The sequence below is a fragment of the Sinohyriopsis cumingii genome, chromosome 2 (genome assembly GCF_028554795.1).
Source record: "Sinohyriopsis cumingii isolate HCF-2022 chromosome 2, ASM2855479v2, whole genome shotgun sequence".
NCBI classification, from domain to species: Eukaryota; Metazoa; Mollusca; class Bivalvia; order Unionida; family Unionidae; genus Sinohyriopsis; species Sinohyriopsis cumingii.
Genome location: NC_142962.1, coordinates 9,800,775 through 9,825,988, shown reverse-complemented (window position 1 = coordinate 9,825,988; position 25,214 = coordinate 9,800,775).

Sequence of the window (25,214 nt, the reverse complement as noted above, 5' to 3'; positions counted from 1 at the left end):
TTCGATGGCAAACGGACAAAGGCACCGAATTTCTGAACCAAGCTTTCCAAAAAGAATTAAAGAAACGTGACATTCATTTTTTTACCACCGAGAATCCCGAAACCAAAGCCAGCATCGTGGAACGTTTTCAACGCACTTTGAAAGAACGCATGTGGAAATATTTTACGCATCACCACACTCTGAAGTACATCGACATCTTACCGCACCTGGTGCAAGCGTACAACCAATCTTACCATCGAAGCATCGGACGTGCCCCGCAAGAAGTGACTCCCGACAACGAAGTTCTGGTGTTTGAGCGTCTGTTTGGTACGTCCCCGACGAGGGCTGTCCCCAAGAAAAGTGGAGAGTTGGCCGTAGGAGATTGGGTGCGCATTGGCAAAACCAAACGCACTTTTGACAAAGGTTACTTACCTAACTGGACGACCGAACTGTTTCGCGTCACTGGACGAGTGCATGGCCGTCATCCTGCCGTCTATAAATTGGAAGACATGAACGGAGAAGTGCTCAAAGGAACGTTTTATTTGCCCGAGTTACAACGTGTGACCAAAAAAGAAGACGACGTGTACGACATCGAAAGCATTCTCGAACGCAGAACCCGTAAAGTGGGCAAAGGACGTGTCAAAGAAGTCAAAGTACGTTGGAAAGGATATCCGCCCAGTTTTGATTCTTGGATCGACGCTTCGCAAGTCATCGACTATAAAAAGAAGTGACCATCATGCCTTTTCACACAGACGCAGCTACGTCGACCACTCCTCCTTCACCCAGTTCTTCTGTGCAAGATTTACAAAAACAACCCTTGTGGGTGTGGTGTGGAGAACGTGTGCCTAAAACGCAAATCGTCTTTTTCTGCCAAATCTTCGTGGTGTATTGTGTCATCGGGGCAGCCATTGCCAATTTGAGTTTGCAACAAGGAGACAAACAATTGTGGACCATTTTATTGAGCAGTTGCATCGGTTACCTGCTTCCTAATCCCTCCCTGAAATTCACCTCGAACGGGAACCCCGGGAACCTTGTGTCCAGTGCCAGTGCCAGTCACCACTTCAACCACAACCAGAACCCCATTTTAGACGGAGACACGCCTCTGACGTCCACTAACCCCTCGGACAGCCACAGAACTCTGGAATTATGAGTCACCAAAGCCAATTTTACTTAACTTTACCCAGTGACAGTTCCATGGAGGTGTTTCCCAAGAACACGTTGTGCTGTTACACGGCCAAATTACCTCAGGCCATCCCCTTAGATCACGAAGCCCATTGGGAAGTGGCTTTAGTAGAAATGATTCACCCGACCCAAGTCCTCAATGTCCTTCCCAATCAAAATTTTTTTGATGTGGAAGTTCATGACGAGCAAATGCAACAGTGGATGGATAGCAATGTCAAATATGACAAGAAAACCCGTACACAAAAGTACACCACCTATCACTTGTTCATTCCCCCAGGCTATTATTTTAGTGGTCAACATTTGGTCAGCACCATAGCCTCCAGGTTTAATGTCGTGTTTCTGAAAGCTTTGGAGCATGTCAACAAAAGTGTCACCATGGAGTACCACAAAGCAGCTCGTCGCTTCTTGATGAAATTTGAACGAAGTAAAACCATGTCCATTTTATTTTGTCCTGAATTGTTTGACATGTTGGGCGGAGACATGGACATGAGAAAGGCCATGCTCAAGAAAAACGAATTACCCATCGTTTACGACAACGAGTCTTTTAGCAAGTTATTTCGTGCCCCGGTAGAACTGAACCAAGGACTGAATTTGATGTTCGTGTATTCCGATGTGGTGGAGTACAACGTGGTGGGACACACCTCCGTACCGTTACTGCGTGTCATTCCTTTCAAAGTGGATTCTGCCACGAACGCTGACGAGGAAGGTGGAAACACTTACCACGTCCACCGCGAATTTGTCCATCCTCACTATTTGCCTGTCAGTAAGTCGTATTTGGACACGGTCAACATTGCTATAAAAGGAGATCTGGGACAAAATATTCCATTCACCAAAGGAAAAGTCACGGTGAAACTCCATTTTCGAAAACGGTTCTCTCACGACTCTTAAGTCATGTATCCAGTGTACCGAGGGGTTGCTCGACAGCGAGGACACGGTTTAGGAGATATGTTAAAATCGGCCTTTCGTTCGGTGGCCCCGGTGTTGAAACCGATGGTGACACGCGGATTGCACGCCTTGAAAGATGCGGCACTGACGCAAGGCAAAGAATTTCTCCAAAATGTCATCATCGACAAACAAAACCCTAAAGAAGCCTTCATGAGGGCAGGCAAAAATGTCTTGCTGCAAACGGGCAAAGACATTTTAGGCCAACGAGAAACACCTATAAATGCCCTGCACGCTACCGAGTCAGGCATTCAGCAAGGACAAGGCAGAAAGAGACGACGAAGAAAACACCCTTTCACCAGACTTCAAGCGAGAAAGGCCAAGAAAAGAAGAACCGTTCGAGACTTAGACGTTTTCGATTATTGAGAAAAGAGACAAAAAAATGATGCACCGAGAATCTTGCGCTTGTTCCAAGACGGAACTGGATCTGTTTGCGATGCCCCCCACCATGATGACGATGCAAGAATCCCAGTGGGTGGAATTTCACCCCGTCTCCTCACTGACCGATTCCGCTCCCATCGAGTTTGAAATCAAAGGACAGCCCGAAGATTACATCGATCTGAATAGCAGTTACTTGTACCTGAAAGTCAAAATTCTAGATAAGACTGGAGGTGCTATAGACGATGAAGCAGTAGCTCCCGTCAACAATTTCATGCATTCCTTGTTCAGTGGAGTGGACTTGTACTTGAATAACAAACTGGTCAGTAGCAGCATGGATACTTACCCTTATCGTGCCTACCTGGAAAATCTCTTGACGTACGGAATAGATGCCAAGAACACTCATCTCAATGCCTGTGTGGTATGGGAAGCTGACGAACCTACCAAGTTTGAAATATTGGAAACTGATGAAAAGAAAGACAACAATGATGGATTTGTAGAACGAAGAAAGAGAATCACGGGAGCCGACACAAGTTTAGAACTGATGGATCGTTTGCATTTGGACATGTGGTTGCAAGAAAAGTATTTGCTGAACGGGGTGGATGTCCGCCTGAGACTGAATCGTAGCAGTGCCGCTTTCCATTTGATGGCTGATAGTGACGGTTACAAAACCAAAATCCTAGAAGCCAGACTCTACGTACGCCGTGTGGAAGTGTTACCTAAAGTGGGAAACGACATCAGTCAGACGTTGAGCAGAACGACTGCCAAGTATCCCATACGACGCGTGGAAGTGAAAACCTTCACCATTCCCAAGGGACAGCGATCCATGATCGAAGATCATCTGTTCCAAGGACAGTTACCCAAACGTTTGATCGTTGGTATCGTCGAGAATACAGCCTTCAACGGAGCTGCCGAAAAAAATCCTTTCTACTTTCAACACTTTGGCGTGTCCAAAATCGAAGTCAGTCGCGATGGCAAGACCTTGTGTACCCGACCTTTCGAACCTGACTTTACCAAGAAGAATTACTTGAGATCGTACTTGTCCCTGTACGAAGCCACCGGACAGTTAGGAACCAATACCAGTCACGGTATTACGTACGAGGATTATGCAGGAGGCTATGCTTTGTGGGCTTTCGATTTCACTCCAGACCAAGGCAGCGACGAGGGACATTTCCACCCTACAAAATCCGGCCAGATTCGTGTGGAAATTCAGTTTAAAGACCGAGACCCTGATGAAACGGTGAACGTCATCCTGTATGCAGAATTCGATAATACCATAGAAATCAACAGTTTGAGAGAAGTCATCCTAGATTACTAGAAACCATGGAAGACTGTTATCCCTCTTTACCTAGTGGAGAAACTTTTAGTGTTGGATTATTGTTAAAAATGTTAGAGTTGTTGTTGTTTAGTGTTAAGTGATTTTTGAATAAAAAATGTTGTGTTTTGAAAAAAATTGTTTGATGTTATATTGTTGGATTATTGTTAAAAATGTTAGAGTTGTTGTTTAGTGTTAAGTGATTTTTGAATAAAAAATGTTGTGTTTTGAAAAAAATGCCTTTGTCTTTTGTTTAGCTATAAGAATGTTGGATTGATGCTCTTTCATTTCTTACTATCCCTCTCATGACACTCACTAAACGTTGCGACTCAAAAACCGTGTGGGGGATGTTTTCCTTCACGTCCGCGCTTTGACTTTAAGAACCGGGTTGTTTCCAGTCTAACCATCCATTGTCGACTCATCCTCCTAAGAAGATGTGCTCCAAACTAGCTAAACTCAACGAAGCCTACGTGAATTTGCATAGGGTCAGACACAGTCTGATACCGAAGCCAGAAGAAATAGAGAATGTGAGAATGTTAAAAATCACTGAAGACCTGATAGAAGAGCTCTTCAGAGAAGAAATGAACAGGGAAAAAGAAGAATGGACAGAGAAGTACAGACTTCAGAGACAGCAGCAACAACAACAACAAGAGCAGCAGCATCAACCTGAAGCTGACAGAGGCTTTGTCGATTGTCGTATCGACACCAAAGAGTTCTTCTTCTCTTTCCGAAGAAGCAGACCTATCGCCAGAAAGTCTATCCTCAGAGGACATCGCATTCTTAGAAACTAAAAAGAATGCCATAGCAAACAAAAAAACAGCCCTTTTCAGGGCTACCCAATACTCTAGAAAAGAAATAACAATCGATTTGCCAATGTGTGTAGGTAGAGTAGTGTGAAAATAAACACTAACTCTTTATTGATAGTGAGAGTGTATGTGTTTGTGTGTTTGTGTTTGTAAGTGGTTAAGTAAGTTGGTATGGATAGTAGATTAAAATCATGTTTTTTTGGTGTTTGAGGTGTATATTTGGAGTTAGATTGGATTGCTTTGCGTATGTGGATAGTCTAATGAAGTGATTTATAAAAAATTTTAAAATAGTGATGGGTAGCATAAAAAAGTGAGTGAGTGTTTCTTTTAGGTCCGCGCGTTGTTGTTTTTGGTCATGATGTAGGTAACATCAATTTTATGTTTTTTTAGGGGGATGTTTTCCTTCACGTCCGCGCTTTCACTATAAATTGAAACTCGCTGGGCAGTCTAGCTACCCTTGTTGATTGATCAACACCAAAAATGAACACGAGACTGTCTAAACTGTTGGAACTTCATGTGCATCTAGAATATGCCAGGCGCCTGTTGAATGAACTGGCCGCGGAAGCCATTGTGGAGGAGGGAAGGATAAGAGAGGAGGAGGAAAGAAGAAAAAAAGAAGAGGAGGAGAGAAGATATAAAGAAGAAGAGGAAAGAAGATACAAAGAGGAGGAGAGAAGAAACAAAGAAGAGGAGGAGGAGAAGGAAAAGAAGAGAAGAAGAATAAATTTCAGAATCCCAGAGAGCGAAAATTGGGATTCTGAAGCGACATATCCTGCCTCTGCTCTCTCCCCCAAAAAAGTAAAAAGTAACTGGGGGATAAGATGTGTATGTGGCGCCAGGCCTGGAAGGTGCCACCATTAACCAGGTGTCCATGAAGTTCCAAAAAAACAGCCCTTTTCAGGGCTACCCAATACTCTAGAAAAGAAATAACCATCAATTTGCCAATGTGTAGGTAGAGTAGTGTGAATATAAACACTAACTCTTTTTTAAGATAGTGTGAGGGTATGTGTTTGTGTGTTTGTGTTTGTGTGTTTGTGTTTGTACCCGCTCACGTACGATTGTGTGGATAGTAGATTATGGATTTGTTTATTGTTTCTTAGCGTATGTGTTTGTGTGTTTGTGTTTGTGTGTTTGTGTTTGTGTGTTTGTGTTTGTACCCGCTCACGTACGATTGTGTGGATAGTAGATTATGGATTTGTTTATTGTTTCTTAGCGTATGTGTTTGTGTGTTTGTGTTTGTGTGTTTGTGTTTGTACCCGCTCACGTACGATTGTGTGAATAGTAGATTATGGATTTGTTTATTGTTCTTAGCGTATGTGAAGAGTATAGTTTGGGTTTTGTAAGCGCTCACGTAAGATTGTGTGGATAGTAGATTATGGATTTTGTTTATTGTTTCTTAGCGTATGTGGAGAGTATAGTTTGGGTTTTTATTATATGAAATGAGAAAGTATAGTTTGGGTTTTGTTATATGAAATGAAAAAAGTAGGGGGATGTTTTCCTTCACGCTCGCGCGTTGTTTGGTCATTATCTAGGTAAGATCAATTTTACGTTTTAGGGGGATGTTTTCCTTCACGTACGCGCTTTAAGTATAAGAACCCACAGTATTCGTCGTTCAAACCATTCTGCAAAGAATAAAAAAAGAAGATGGCTTCTAACCAAATGGACAAAATACAAACATTACAAGACGTTTTAGACAACTTAGGAATGATGGAGCAGATGTTAATAAGACTGGTTGAAGACCATTATTCCTATAGTCCCCATCGTGTAAAGATGGAAATTAATAACTTAAAAAAGGTAAAGGACAAGATTAGTGGTGTCATGAAAGAGATAAAGGAGGAGAAGGAGGATGAAGAGGAAAGAATAAGAATAAGCAAATGGAACGAAAAGATTGAAAAAGAAGAAGAAAATGAGAAGAGGAAGAAAGAAGAGGAGGAAGAGAAGAAGAAGAAAGAAGAGCAGGAGAAAAAGAAAGAGAAGAAGAGAAAGAGTGTTGGAGATAAAATAAGAACTTGGTGGAGAAAAAGAAGAAATTAGAAGCAGAAGAAGAAGAAAACCCAAAGGCCCTTTTCAGGGCCAGCCATATTTCTCGAAAAGAGATAGCCTTTCCATTGCCTACCCCTTTTTGTAAATTTAAATTTAAATTTAAATTTAAAAAAATTAAAAAAAAAAATCCCATATTCAATTCCCCTCGTCCCTAGACAGACCCAGACTCTATTCCCCATGTTCAATTCCCCTTGTCCCTAGAGTGACCCACGATTTTTCTCCATGTTCAATTCCCCTTGTCGCCAGAGTGACCCACGATTTTTCTCTATGTTAAATTTCCCTTGTCGCCAGAGTGACCCACGATTTTTCTCCATGTTAAATTTCCATTGTCGCTAGAGTGACCCAGGGGTCTCTGTAATGCTAATTCCCATTGTCGCTAGGGTGACCCCATTTACTACTAACTTTAAAACCAAAAATTCACTCAAAAACTGAGTGCACTGAGAGAAAAAAATTATTTGAAAAATCTCTAAGGATATGACATAAATTATAGCCCTCTCATGTTACCAATTTTAGAAGACATGGAGACTTGTCTGCCTGTGATATATTTTTTTAAAAAAAATCCCCTAGAATATATTTAAATTTACATTTTTAAACATATAACTCGATATAACTTGTAAATGATTACATTTATGTGTCAATGGGGAAAATGAGATCCCGGTTATGAAGAATTTTATCAAGGGAACTAACTATACAGGCTGAAATGCAGGCGATACATTCGAATTTGTGGAGAACTCTTTTTGCCCCAAAGTCTCTGGTATGGATGTCTTTTTAAGTAGACAAAAATTTAATAGGCAACGTATACTGGGCCTACTTAAAACTATGGAGCATGCTTAATAAATGGTGTCAAGGTACTTACGAAACTACTGTTACTGGTTGATAAACAACACGGCGTTTAAGGTGCCCAAGATAAATCGAATAAGGTGTAATTAGAGCGATTTTTACTAGAAATGAAAAGCTAGTTTACAGTGCTTTTCCTAAACAGTTATATACGTGAGAGAAAATGAAGTGACACTTGCAGGATTTTTATTTTTAAAGAGGAGCATTTCAAGGTAACTCGCGAACTATTTGGTATAACATGTTTTCGATGTCAACACTGTTTTGAGTATAACATGTTTTCGATGTCAACAATATTTTGAGTAATGCTATATGGTCTTTACAACCATCAGTGAAACACACTATGCTGTTGGTTAGATATCACTGTTCGTGTTACCAACGCGTGTTTGTAACTTGGCTGAGTTGCTTAACAAATGGTGAGTCATCATGTCTGAAATTCTGTCTTGGTACTAGAGCTACAGTGTAAGACATATCACTTGTTATTTATGGTTTGGTGCTACGTCTTACTGCCTAGATCGACTGACAGGAGAACGGGAAGTAACATTTTCAGGAATATCTCACAAACTTGGCAGTCCATAAATTTTTTAAAATCTAATTGATTATATACTTACTTTGCTGTCTTTATCCTGAGGAATCAAAATCTGACAGAAGCAAATGAACACATTTTCATGTTCTATTCAGCTGGTTGGATTGTGAATGCTGAAATTGGATTAGATTGAAGAACGTTTCCTGAATGAAACTAATACAAATATACTAATAATGAAGAACATGTTAAGATAGCTTTGTTTCATTCAAGATTTGTATCATCCTTTTAACCAATTTCAGCATTTCTGGTTTCCATGCATTTTAACCAATCGAGATGTAGCTAAGTTTGAAAAATGTCCATTTTGCTTGTTTAAGAATTTGAATTTATTAAAAAAAAGACATCAGTAAGTAAAGTCGGCCTAAATCAACATGACTTTAGTTTGTGGAAAAGCTTTGATATGTGTTGCCAGGTGTGTGAGATATTCTTGATAATTTAGTCTTTTGTTCCCATGTTAGTCAACATCAGCACATACTACACAACGCTGTTATTTAGGCAGTAAAAACTAAAATATCATGCAATATTTCTTATGTTGTATGACTATCTTTGTACATAACTCAATGAAAAAGAAGTCAAACAGGTCATCTTGACACTGACTAATTTGGATATGGGTGTCACTTTATAAAATTTGAATTTACCATATATACTCACATATAAACCCATTTGTGTTTAAGCTGACCCAAAAATGAATCAGTATAAACATTAAAAAGTGCATGACCCATGTATAAACTGACACACAAGTCCGAGATGACATCACAAGATCTATGCAGTAAGTTCTAAGTCCATTTATTTAAGCAAACTTATAAAATTACACCTATACCTAACTCGGGGTTTGCATGTATTATTACATAGAAATGGTATAGATTTGTTTGAAAAGCCATGAAATTTATTTAATTTTCAAAAATTAAGCATTCATGGGTTGCTGTAACACTACCTCTCCCTTTTGACTAAGTTATTGTTTTTTATGCATTATTGCATTAGACATTTTATGTTAGTGCACCAGTAATTACACTTTTATTTTGCGTTGAAATTGTAAATGCTTAACTTATTAAAATGTTATCCCAGTTTGATAACAACAAACAACAACAGGCTTAGATTCCACGCTTGCAATTGGATTAGTGAGCATATTTACATAACTGCACCACCACATGTACATTGTATGTTTGAACACTAGCTGAAAGAATGACAAGTCTTGGATTTGAATCATGGGCAGCACTGAACTAAACTTCAGTGATATCTCCAATATACAACAATGAAGTTTTAGAAATAATGCTTCAAAAATTATGCTGACACCATAAGACTGAGTTGTAGTTGCTTTGATCTAAGTGACCTTACAATCCGTTTTACAAAACTACAGGAATCGGGCTAATATTATGAAGTGGAAGGCTATTACACATCAAAGTACTGGTATAGTTGCTGATCAAATTTCCTCTTAACCCAAGCCAGTTTCAGGTTTTTGATGATTAACCAGCCTGTTTTGCTGTTGGAAAACAAAAGATAAATCTGCCAATTATAAACAAAGGAGATGCCGAAACATCCAGCTTTCCATTGTGTGGAAAATTATGATTTTGTTCAGCCAACCAAAACACAAAAGTATAATAGATTGATGATGATCTTATTTGATCTATATTCAGAATTTCAGCCTATATTATTACCATTCTTCCATGAACATGTAACAGTTAAGCTGGCTGTGTGCCTTGCACAATTGAACATGTGTACCATTTCATAAAGATTACCTCAGTTTGTACCATTGCTTATATCATTGAAAAAGAGTAACTTGTAAGTACATGGATTGTTGTAAATGAAACAGCTATTACAGGCAAGCTGAAGTGTTATCTGGAGGAATGCGATTTTGGTAGAAACAATGAATAAACCAAGATCTGCATCTTATATGTTTGGGAATAAACAAGGATTAAAGTGACACTAAGCATGATTTGCACTGTGTAAGAACTGTATATTATAATTTAGCTTGGTTTCCTGGGAAAACTATAACCGACCCTTGAATATTGAAGTCTTTCTTTACCTTTATTTAATTTCCTGTTGGAGAATTCAGAAAATATGCACATACAAAATAATCACAAAAGCAATCTTAATAGTAATAACAGTATAATTCCAATTTTTATAAATGAAACAGATTTTCCACAAGACGATTGGCTGTAAACGGTCACGTGATTCTGATCTGGAATTTTTTACACATCGATAAATTCTGGGACTACTTTTGGTTTTAGTATTGTTTGCATTATAAAAATAAAAATTGCAGACGTGTCATTGTGAAACGATTGTTTCATCTTTTAAATTTTTTATTCAGCAAATAAATAAAAATTATACCCTTTTTATACTTTTTCAAATATTTTTTGATTGAAATGCATAGTTTACAATTTGGTGTTCATCTGCTACATAGTCGCGCAAAATTGCCGATTACGGTGATTTTTTCACTGCAATTTTCTGCGTACTTTTTTGAACAATTAGATGACAAGGAGTTAAAAGAAATAAAAGCAGCAATTGAAGCAGATGAAAATGGATTTGACTATAATGTGATGGATGTTACAAATGCTGAAAATGAAACAGAGCAACAGATTGATAAATTCCCTCACACAGCACCACATGATCTCAGTCGCCCTAGCCATACACTACAACACCAATGATAGTGAGGGAACTGGGCCAGTCAATTTTGAGGCTGCTGAGGGATATAAACCAAGATTCAAGAAATTAATTGTGGAGGACTTAAAAGCTATCGAAATAAATGAATACTCAGAGGCTGCTAAATGAAACACAAAGTAGGGTATTGGTGTTTTCAATGGTAATTTTTTTACTTTTTTATTTTAATTTTGTTTGCTTATTTAAAAAACGTGAACCGTGTGTGGATGTTGGCTGTCTGGCGAATATGACCACTTACACAAAAATAAAAACAAATATTTATGAGACCATTATTCAAAGACTGAATAAAGTTTTTAAATGGTAAAACTACCATCTCCACCAATGTGACTTAACACCACTGAAAAGTGAATATAATAATCCATAAAAGAGACTGTTTTGCTAATTTAAATTATTTTGGATGTGTAGTCATTAATTCGTTCCAGCACTCCAGCACTCAGCTATGCAACCAGACAAAATATATGGCCGGTTTTGCAAGCAACTCTACATTTAACAACTGCACATTTAATTTATGATTCGATAAATGAAAGGGTCTTGTTAAGTATCAATGCATATTAAAAAGATATAAAATGTTTTTCCCATATAGGACATAATATGATAATAAAAAAGAATGTTAATTTTTTATATGAAAAGAAATGTGCTGACACCACGGATAGCCATTGCCTAAGATGTAAAGTATGAAGTTGCCAAATAAACATAACTGACACCACGGATAGCCATTGCCTAAGATGTAAAGTATGAAGTTGCCAAATAAACATAACTGTGACAGTAGTTACATTTCATCTGACATTAGATCACTGAGCGGGTCTTCACAAGTATTAATGCTGTTGAGAATGATATAAAATGTTATTTCTGTATGCAACTTATTTAATTGTTACCTTTTTGTTAGTAAGGGATAGCATCTTGTTCATATTTTTATGTTGTTCATTGTTAAAATCCATTATGACTTATGGCTAGCGTGGGTACATGGGAAAGCCTGCCAGTAGCTTCTTGTGGGGGTGGTTTTTCCCTGGGTTTTCCAGGGTTCTTCCTCCACCAGTTATGCTGGCCGCCATGTATAGCCTATCTTGTGCTGAAAAATGGCGTTAAACCCTAGAACAACAACAACAACCATTATGACTTAAGGTTTGATTGGAAATTTAATCTAGCACACTAGAACATTCTGTGTCAGCTGTTATGTAAGGTCATGGTCATCTGACATAGCAGATGGGACTGACTACATTTGAACAAGAATGTTGTAAATGAACTAGATGTGTTGAAACCATCAGTAGCCATTACCTAAGATGTAAAGTATGAAATTTCTGAATAAATGTAACTGTGACAAAGTAGTCAATATGTTCATGTGATTCTGTACAGGTTATGTATTATGGGGCGATGTGAAGCTACGAATGAAAGGAAAGTACACATTACTTAAATTGGAATGCATTGTTGATGGAATAAGTTGATTTGACGAAGAAAGGACGAAATTGGAATTATAAGGATTAAATGATCATGGTTGGGTATTTATCAATGAGTAAATTTTACCGAATTGCTCACAAAGTTAACATAAAGTCCTTTGGACTTTATTTACTTTGTGAGTGATTAGGTAAAATTTACACATCGATAAATACCCAACCATGATCATTTAATCCTATATTAATAAGTCTTAGGACACCAAGAAAGTATTTTTAATATATGCATATACATATTATTTTTATATATGCATATACATATTAATTTTATATATGCATATACATATTATTTTTATATATGCATATACATATTATTTTTATATATGCATATACATATTATTTTTATATATGCATATACATATTATTTTTATACATGCATATGCTTATTATCTTTATACATGCATATACATATTATTTTTATACATGCATATGCATATTATTTTTATACATGCATATACATATTATTTTTATACATGCATATGCATATTATTTTTATACATGCATATGCATATCAATTTTATAAATGCATTGCATATTATTTTTATACATGCATATGCATATTTTATACATGCATATGCATATTATTTTTATATATGCATATGCATATTAATTTTATATATGCACATACATATTATTTTTATATATGCATATACATATTATTTTTATATATGCATATACATATTATTTTTATATATGCATATACATATCATTTTTATATATGCATATACATATTATTTTTATACATGCATATGCATATTATCTTTATACATGCATATACATATTATTTTTATACATGCATATGCATATTATTTTTATACATGCATATGCATATTATTTTTATACATGCATATGCATATTATTTTTATACATGCATATGCATATTATTTTTATACATGCATATGCATATTAATTTTATATATGCATTGCATATTATTTTTATACATGCATATGCATATTTTATACATGCATATGCATATTATTTTTATATATGCATATGCATATTAATTTTATATATGCATATACATATTATTTTTATATATGCATATACATATTATTTTTATATATGCATATACATATTTTTATATATGCATATACATATTATTTTTATATATGCATATACATTTTTTTTATATATGCATATACATATTATTTTTATACATGCATATGCATATTTTATACATGCATATGCATATTATTTTTATATATGCATATGCATATTAATTTTATATATGCATATACATATTATTTTTATATATGCATATACATATTATTTTTATATATGCATATACATATTATTTTTATATATGCATATACATATCATTTTTATATATGCATATACATATTATTTTTATACATGCATATGCATATTATCTTTATACATGCATATACATATTATTTTTATACATGCATATGCATATTATTTTTATACATGCATATGCATATTATTTTTATACATGCATATGCATATTATTTTTATACATGCATATGCATATTAATTTTATATATGCATTGCATATTATTTTTATACATGCATGTGCATATTTTATACATGCATATGCATATTATTTTTATATATGCATATGCATATTAATTTTATATATGCATATACATATTATTTTTATATATGCATATACATATTATTTTTATATATGCATATACATATTTTTATATATGCATATACATATTATTTTTATATATGCATATACATTTTTTTTATATATGCATATACATATTATTTTTATACATGCATATACATATTATCTTTATACATGCATATACATATTAATTTTATACATGCATATGCATATTAATTTTATACATGCATATACATATTATTTTGATAGATGCATATACATATTATTTTTATACATGGATATACATATTATTTTTATACATGGATATACATATTATTTTTATATATACATATACATATTATTTTTATACATGGATATACATATTATTTTTATATATGGATATACATGTTATTTTTATATATGCATATACATATTATTTTTATACATGCATATACATATTATTTTTATATATGGATATACATATTATTTTGATACATGCATATACATATTATTTTTTTATATGCATATACATATTATTTTTATATATGCATATACATATTATTTTTATATATGTATATACATATTATTTTTATATATGCATATACATACTATTTTTATATATGCATATACATATTATTTTTTTCATGTCCCAAAATTTATAGCCATTACTGTATTCAACAAAAAAAATATTAAAAACTTTAAAGTTTAGACCTTGGCCCACGTATAATATGACTTCCCCTATTTCAAGCCTTTACTTTTTCCTAAATTATTTGGCTTATACATGAGTATACATGGTAGATACCTTTAAATAGCAATTATTCATTTTATTTGGATCCTCATTAATTCATATTTCTCATGAAAGTCTTCATTTACAATCGTGGGAAATATATATGACATTCAATGTTGAATGACATCAACATTTTAGACGAAAGTGAACCTAAAAGTGTGATCCAGTACAAACCAGAATGAATGTCATGTGCTGTGATGTCATAATGAATACAGCAAGGGTTGAAAACAAATTCTTATTACTCTGTTGTCATGTGCTGTGATGTCATAATGAATACAGCGAAGGTTGAAAACAAATTCGTATTACTCTGTTATTTGTTATTATAGACCGGATGTCCTGTTTTCTTGACATTGATTACTTCCTGCCCAACCTTATAAAAGTCTGTAGCAATTAATAATTTTCATCTTGAATTTTTTTATGTTCTTTAAGATGCAGTGCATTCAGCAATCAGAATTGAATAGCCTTTGATTAAGCTCTTTTACAACAACAATTAATGTGTCATTTGATTTCAGTAAATGCACCTATCATGTGACCACTTTATAATGTGTACATCTGCATAGACCTTTATTGATCTTAAATAGAATATTGTTGTCAAATTTAATGCTAATTTAGTTTTACCAAAGTCTGTTTATTCCAAACTGCTGAGTGATCTGTTCTTTGTATCACTAAACTTCCAGATGAAAATTATCGATCACATCAATGGTGGCAAGGCATTAAAATGGGTAATGTAAAGCAGACATTGTATATGTATTCATTACTAATATTGGAGGTCATACAAATTGGGTAATGTAAAGCAGACATTGTGTATGCATTCATTACTAATATTGGAAGTCATACAAATTGGGTAATGTAAAGCAGACATTGTTTATGTATTCATTACTAATATTGGAGGTCATACAAATTGGGTAATGTAAAGCAGACATTGTGTATGTATTCATTACTAATATTGGAAGTCATATAAATTGAGTAATGTAAAGCAGACATTGTATATGTATTCATTACTAATATTGGAAGTCATACAAATTGGGTAATGTAAAGTGAACATTGTGTATGTATTTATTACTAATATTGGAGGTCATACAAATTGGGTAATATAAAGCAGACATTGTGTGCGTATTCATTACTAATATTGGAAGTCATACAAATTGGGTAATATAAAGCAGTCATTGTGTGTGTATTCATTACTAATATTGGAAGTCATACAAATTGGGTAATGTAAAGCAGACATTGTGTGCGTATTCATTACTAATATTGGAAGTCATACAAATTGGGTAATATAAAGCAGACATTTTGTATGTATTCATTACTAATATTGGAAGTCATACAAATTGGGTAATGTAAAGCAGACATTGTATATGTATTCATTACTAATATTGGAAGTCATACAAATTGGGTAATGTAAAGCAGACATTGTGTATGTATTCATTACTAATATTGGAAGTCATACATATTGGGTAATATAAAGCAGACATTGTGTGCGTATTCATTACTAATATTGGAAGTCATACAAGTTGGGTAATATAAAGCAGTCATTGTGTGCGTATTCATTACTAATATTGGAAGTCATACAAATTGGGTAATGTAAAGCAGACATTGTGTATGTATTCATTACTAATATTGGAAGTCATACAAATTGGGTAATGTAAAGCAGACATTGTGTGTGTATTCATTACTAATATTGGAAGTCATACAAATTGGATAATGTAAAGCAGACATTGTGTATGTATTCATTACTAATATTGGAAGTCATACAAATTGGGTAATGTAAAGCAGTCATTGTGTGTGTATTCATTACTAATATTGGAAGTCATACAAATTGGGTAATGTAAAGCAGACATTGTGTATGTATTCATTACTAATATTGGAAGTCATACAAATTGGGTAATGTAAAGCAGACATTGTGTATGTATTCATTACTAATATTGGAAGTCATACTAATTGGGTAATGTAAAGCAGACATTGTATATGTATTCATTACTAATATTGGAAGTCATACAAATTGGGTAATATAAAGCAGTCATTGTGTATGTATTCATTACTAATATTGGAAGTCATACAAATTGGGTAATGTAAAGCAGACATTGTGTATGTATTCATTACTAATATTGGAGGTCATACTAATTGGGTAATATAAAGCAGACATTGTGTATGTATTCATTACTAATATTGGAAGTCATACAAATTGGGTAATGTAAAGCAGTCATTGTGTGTGTATTCATTACTAATATTGGAAGTCATACAAATTGGGTAATGTAAAGCAGACATTGTGTATGTATTCATTACTAATATTGGAGGTCATACAAATTGGGTAATATAAAGCAGACATTGTGTGCGTATTCATTACTAATATTGGAAGTCATACAAATTGGGTAATATAAAGCAGTCATTGTGTGTGTATTCATTACTAATATTGGAAGTCATACAAATTGGGTAATGTAAAGCAGACATTGTGTATGTATTCATTACTAATATTGGAAGTCATACAAATTGGGTAATATAAAGCAGACATTGTATATGTATTCATTACTAATATTGGAGGTCATACAAATTGGGTAATATAAAGCAGACATTGTATATGTATTCATTACTAATATTGGAAGTCATACTAATTGGGTAATGTAAAGCAGACATTGTGTATGTATTCATTACTAATATTGGAAGTCATACAAATTGGGTAATGTAAAGCAGACATTGTGTATGTATTCATTACTAATATTGGAGGTCATACTAATTGGGTAATATAAAGCAGACATTGTGTATGTATTCATTACTAATATTGGAAGTCATACAAATTGGGTAATGTAAAGCAGACATTGTGTATGTATTCATTACTAATATTGGAGGTCATACTAATTGGGTAATATAAAGCAGACATTGTGTATGTATTCATTACTAATATTGGAAGTCATACAAATTGGGTAATATAAAGCAGTCATTGTGTATGTATTCATTACTAATATTGGAAGTCATACAAATTGGGTAATGTAAAGCAGACATTGTGTGTGTATTCATTACTAATATTGTAGGTCATACTAATTGGGTAATATAAAGCAGACATTGTGTATGTATTCATTACTAATATTGGAAGTCATACAAATTGGGTAATATAAAGCAGTCATTGTGTGTGTATTCATTACTAATATTGGAAGTCATACAAATTGGGTAATATAAAGCAGTCATTGTGTATGTATTCATTACTAATATTGGAGGTCATACTAATTGGGTAATATAAAGCAGACATTGTGTATGTATTCATTACTAATATTGGAAGTCATACAAATTGGGTAATGTAAAGCAGACATTGTGTATGTATTCATTACTAATATTGGAAGTCATACAAATTGGGTAATGTAAAGCAGACATTGTGTGTGTATTCATTACTAATATTGCAAGTCATACAAATTGGATAATGTAAAGCAGACATTGTGTATGTATTCATTACTAATATTGGAAGTCATACAAATTGGGTAATGTGAAGCAGACATTGTATATGTATTCATTACTAATATTGGAAGTCATAAAAATTGGGTAATATAAAGCAGTCATTGTGTGTGTATTCATTTCTAATATTGGAAGTCATACAAATTGGGTAATGTAAAGCAGACATTGTGTGCGTATTCATTACTAATATTGGAAGTCATACAAATTGGGTAATATAAAGCAGACATTGTGTATGTATTCATTACTAATATTGGAAGTCATACAAATTGGGTAATATAAAGCAGACATTGTATATGTATTCATTACTAATATTGGAAGTCATACAAACTGGGTAATGTAAAGCAGACATTGTTTATGTATTCATTACTAATATTGGAAGTCATACAAATTGGGTAATATAAAGCAGACATTGTGTGCGTATTCATTACTAATATTGGAAGTCATACAAGTTGGGTAATATAAAGCAGTCATTGTGTGTGTATTCATTACTAATATTGGAAGTCATACAAATTGGGTAATATAAAGCAGACATTGTGTATGTATTCATTACTAATATTGGAAGTCATACAAATTGGGTAATGTAAAGCAGACATTGTGTGTGTATTCATTACTAATATTGGAAGTCATTCAAATTGGATAATGTAAAGCAGACATTGTGTATGTATTAATTACTAATATTGGAAGTCATACAAATTGGGTAATGTAAAGCAGTCATTGTGTGTGTATTCATTACTAATATTGGAAGTCATACAAATTGGGTAATGTAAAGCAGACATTGTGTATGTATTCATTACTAATATTGGAAGTCATACAAATTGGGTAATATAAAGCAGACATTGTGTGCATATTCATTACTAATATTGGAAGTCATACAAATTGGGTAATATAAAGCAGTCATTGTGTGTGTATTCATTACTAATATTGGAAGTCATACAAATTGGGTAATGTAAAGCAGACATTGTGTATGTATTCATTACTAATATTGGAAGTCATACAAATTGGGTAATATAAAGCAGACATTGTATATGTATTCATTACTAATATTGGAGGTCATACAAATTGGGTAATATAAAGCAGACATTGTATATGTATTCATTACTAATATTGGAAGTCATACAAATTGGGTAATGTAAAGCAGACATTGTGTATGTATTCATTACTAATATTGGAAGTCATACTAATTGGGTAATGTAAAGCAGACATTGTGTATGTATTCATTACTAATATTGGAAGTCATACAAATTGGGTAATATAAAGCAGTCATTGTGTATGTATTCATTACTAATATTGGAAGTCATACAAATTGGGTAATGTAAAGCAGACATTGTGTATGTATTCATTACTAATATTGGAGGTCATACTAATTGGGTAATATAAAGCAGACATTGTGTATGTATTCATTACTAATATTGGAAGTCATACAAATTGGGTAATATAAAGCAGTCATTGTGTATGTATTCATTACTAATATTGGAAGTCATACAAATTGGGTAATGTAAAGCAGACATTGTGTGTGTATTCATTACTAATATTGGAGGTCATACTAATTGGGTAATATAAAGCAGACATTGTGTATGTATTCATTACTAATATTGGAAGTCATACAAATTGGGTAATATAAAGCAGTCATTGTGTGTGTATTCATTACTAATATTGGAAGTCATACAAATTGGGTAATATAAAGCAGTCATTGTGTATGTATTCATTACTAGTATTGGAAATCATACAAATTGGGTAATGTAAAGGAGACATTGTGTATGTATTCATTAGTAATATTGGAAGTCATACAAATTGGGTAATGTAAAGCAGACATTGTTTATGTATTCATTGCAAATATTGGAAGTCATACAAATTGGGTAATGTAAAGCAGACATTGTTTATGTATTCATTACTAATATTGGAAGTCATACAAATTGGGTAATGTAAAGCAGACATTGTATATGTATTCATTACTAATAATGGAAGTCATACAAATTGGGTAATGTAAAGCAGACATTGTGTGTGTATTCATTACTAATATTGGAAGTCATACTAATTGGGTAATGTAAAGCAGACATTGTGTGTGTATTCATTACTAATATTGGAAGTCATACAAATTGGGTAATGTAAAGCAGACATTGTGTATGTATTCATTACTAATATTGGAAGTCATACAAATTGGGTAATGTAAAGCAGACATTGTATATGTATTCATTACTAATATTGGAAGTCATACAAATTGGGTAATATAAAGCAGACATTGTGTGTGTATTCATTACTAATATTGGAAGTCATACTAATTGGGTAATATAAAGCAGACATTGTGTATGTATTCATTACTAATATTGGAAGTCATACAAATTGGGTAATGTAAAGCAGACATTGTGTGTGTGTATTCATTACTAATATTGGAAGTCATACAAATTGGGTAATGTAAAGCAGACATTGTATATGTATTCATTACTAATATTGGAAGTCATACAAATTGGATAATGTAAAGCAGACATTGTGTATGTATTCATTACTAATATTGGAAGTCATACAAATTGGGTAATGTAAAGCAGACATTGTGTGTGTGTATTCATTACTAATATTGGAAGTCATACAAATTGGGTAATGTAAAGCAGACATTGTATATGTATTCATTACTAATATTGGAAGTCATACAAATTGGATAATGTAAAGCAGACATTGTGTATGTATTCATTACTAATATTGGAAGTCATACAAATTGGGTAATGTAAAGCAGACATTGTATATGTATTCATTACTAATATTGGAAGTCATACAAATTGGGTAATATAAAGCAGTCATTGTTTATGTATTCATTACTAATATTGGAAGTCATACAAATTGGGTAATGTAAAGCAGACATTGTTTATGTATTCATTACTAATATTGGAAGTCATACAAATTGGGTAATATAAAGCAGTCATTGTGTATGTATTCATTACTAATATTGGAAGTCATACAAATTGGGTAATGTGAAGCAGACATTGTGTGTGTATTCATTACTAATATTGGACGTCATGGAAAATGGGTAATGTAAAGTGAACATTTTGTATGTATTCATTACCAATATTGGAAGTCATACAAATTGGGTAATATAAAGCAGACATTGTGTGTGTATTCATTACTAATATTGGAAGTCATACAAATTGGGTAATGTAAAGCAGACATTGTGTATGTATTCATTACTAATATTGGAAGTCATAAAAATTGGGTAATATAAAGCAGTCATTGTGTGTGTATTCATTACTAATATTGGAAGTCATACAAATTGGGTAATGTAAAGCAGACATTGTGTGCGTATTCATTACTAATATTGGAAGTCATACAAATTGGGTAATATAAAGCAGACATTGTGTATGTATTCATTACTAATATTGGAAGTCATACAAATTGGGTAATATAAAGCAGACATTGTATATGTATTCATTACTAATATTGGAAGTCATACAAACTGGGTAATGTAAAGCAGACATTGTGTATGTATTCATTACTAATATTGGAAGTCATACAAATTGGGTAATATAAAGCAGACATTGTGTGCGTATTCATTACTAATATTGGAAGTCATACAAGTTGGGTAATATAAAGCAGTCATTGTGTGTGTATTCATTACTAATATTGGAAGTCATACAAATTGGGTAATGTAAAGCAGACATTGTGTATGTATTCATTACTAATATTGGAAGTCATACAAATTGGGTAATGTAAAGCAGACATTGTGTGTGTATTCATTACTAATATTGGAAGTCATACAAATTGGATAATGTAAAGCAGACATTGTGTATGTATTCATTACTAATATTGGAAGTCATACAAATTGGGTAATGTAAAGCAGTCATTGTGTGTGTATTCATTACTAATATTGGAAGTCATACAAATTGGGTAATGTAAAGCAGACATTGTGTATGTATTCATTACTAATATTGGAAGTCATACAAATTGGGTAATATAAAGCAGACATTGTATATGTATTCATTACTAATATTGGAGGTCATACAAATTGGGTAATATAAAGCAGACATTGTATATGTATTCATTACTAATATTGGAAGTCATACAAATTGGGTAATGTAAAGCAGACATTGTGTATGTATTCATTACTAATATTGGAAGTCATACTAATTGGGTAATGTAAAGCAGACATTGTGTATGTATTCATTACTAATATTGGAAGTCATACAAATTGGGTAATATAAAGCAGTCATTGTGTATGTATTCATTACTAATATTGGAAGTCATACAAATTGGGTAATGTAAAGCAGACATTGTGTATGTATTCATTACTAATATTGGAGGTCATACTAATTGGGTAATATAAAGCAGACATTGTGTATGTATTCATTACTAATATTGGAAGTCATACAAATTGGGTAATGTAAAGGAGACATTGTGTATGTATTCATTACTAATATTGGAAGTCATACAAATTGGGTGATGTAAAGCAGACATTGTGTATGTATTCATTACTAATATTGGAGGTCATACTAATTGGGTAATATAAAGCAGACATTGTGTATGTATTCATTACTAATATTGGAAGTCATACAAATTGGGTAATGTAAAGCAGACATTGTGTATGTATTCATTACTAATATTGGAAGTCATACAAATTGGGTAATGTAAAGCAGACATTGTGTGTGTATTCATTACTAATATTGGAAGTCATACAAAGTGGATAATGTAAAGCAGACATTGTGTATGTATTCATTACTAATATTGGAAGTCATACAAATTGGGTAATGTAAAGCAGTCATTGTGTGTGTATTCATTACTAATATTGGAAGTCATACAAATTGGGTAATGTAAAGCAGTCATTGTGTGTGTATTCATTACTAATATTGGAAGTCATACAAATTGGGTAATGTAAAACAGACATTGTGTATGTATTCATTACTAATATTGGAGGTCATACAAATTGGGTAATATAAAGCAGTCATTGTGTGTGTATTCATTACTAATATTGGAAGTCATACAAATTGGGTAATGTAAAGCAGACATTGTGTATGTATTCATTACTAATATTGGAAGTCATACAAATTGGGTAATATAAAGCAGACATTGTATATGTATTCATTACTAATATTGGAGGTCATACAAATTGGGTAATATAAAGCAGACATTGTATATGTATTCATTACTAATATTGGAAGTCATACTAATTGGGTAATGTAAAGCAGACATTGTGTATGTATTCATTACTAATATTGGAAGTCATACAAATTGGGTAATAAAAAGCAGACATTGTGTATGTATTCATTACTAATATTGGAAGTCATACAAATTGGGTAATATAAAGCAGTCATTGTGTATGTATTCATTACTAATATTGGAAGTCATACAAATTGGGTAATGTAAAGCAGACATTGTGTGTGTATTCATTACTAATATTGTAGGTCATACTAATTGGGTAATATAAAGCAGACATTGTGTATGTATTCATTACTAATATTGGAAGTCATACAAATTGGGTAATATAAAGCAGTCATTGTGTGTGTATTCATTACTAATATTGGAAGTCATACAAATTGGGTAATATAAAGCAGTCATTGTGTATGTATTCATTACTAATATTGGACGTCATACAAATTGGGTAATGTAAAGGAGACATTGTGTATGTATTCATTACTAATATTGGAAGTCATACAAATTGGGTAATGTAAAGCAGACATTGTTTATGTATTCATTACTAATATTGGAAGTCATACAAATTGGGTAATGTAAAGCAGACATTGTGTATGTATTCATTACTAATATTGGAAGTCATACAAATTGGGTAATGTAAAGCAGACATTGTATATGTATTCATTACTAATATTGGAAGTCATACAAATTGGGTAATGTAAAGCAGACATTGTGTGTGTATTCATTACTAATATTGGAAGTCATACTAATTGGGTAATGTAAAGCAGACATTGTGTGTGTATTCATTACTAATATTGGAAGTCATACTAATTGGGTAATATAAAGCAGACATTGTGTATGTATTCATTACTAATATTGGAAGTCATACAAATTGGGTAATGTAAAGCAGACATTGTGTGTGTGTATTCATTACTAATATTGGAAGTCATACAAATTGGGTAATGTAAAGCAGACATTGTATATGTATTCATTACTAATATTGGAAGTCATACAAATTGGATAATGTAAAGCAGACATTGTGTATGTATTCATTACTAATATTGGAAGTCATACAAATTAGGTAATGTAAAGCAGACATTGTGTGTGTGTATTCATTACGAATATTGGAAGTCATACAAATTGGGTAATGTAAAGCAGACATTGTATATCTATTCATTACTAATATTGTAAGTCATACAAATTGGATAATGTAAAGCAGACATTGTGTATGTATTCATTACTAATATTGGAAGTCATACAAATTGGGTAATGTAAAGCAGACATTGTATATGTATTCATTACTAATATTGGAAGTCATACAAATTGGGTAATATAAAGCAGTCATTGTTTATGTATTCATTACTAATATTGGAAGTCATACAAATTGGGTAATGTAAAGCAGACATTGTTTATGTATTCATTACTAATATTGGAAGTCATACAAATTGGGTAATATAAAGCAGTCATTGTGTATGTATTCATTACTAATATTGGAAGTCATACAAATTGGGTAATGTGAAGCAGACATTGTGTGTGTATTCATTACTAATATTGGACGTCATGCAAAATGGGTAATGTAAAGTGAACATTGTGTATGTATTCATTACTAATATTGGAAGTCATACAAATTGGGTAATATAAAGCAGACATTGTGTGTGTATTCATTACTAATATTGGAAGTCATACAAATTGGGTAATGTAAAGCAGACATTGTGTATGTATTCATTACTAATATTGGAAGTCATACAAATTGGGTAATGTAAAGCAGACATTGTGTGTGTATTCATTACTAATATTGGAAGTCATACAAATTGGATAATGGAAAGCAGTCATTGTGTATGTATTCATTACTAATATTGGAAGTCATACAAATTGGGTAATGTAAAGCAGTCATTGTGTGTGAATTCATTACTAATATTGGAAGTCATACAAATTGGGTAATATAAAGCAGACATTGTGTATGTATTCATTACTAATATTGGAAGTCATACAAATTGGGTAATATAAAGCAGTCATTGTGTGTGTATTCATTACTAATATTGGAAGTCATACAAATTGGATAATATAAAGCAGTCATTGTGTGTGTTTTCATTACTAATATTGGAAGTCATACAAATTGGGTAATATAAAGC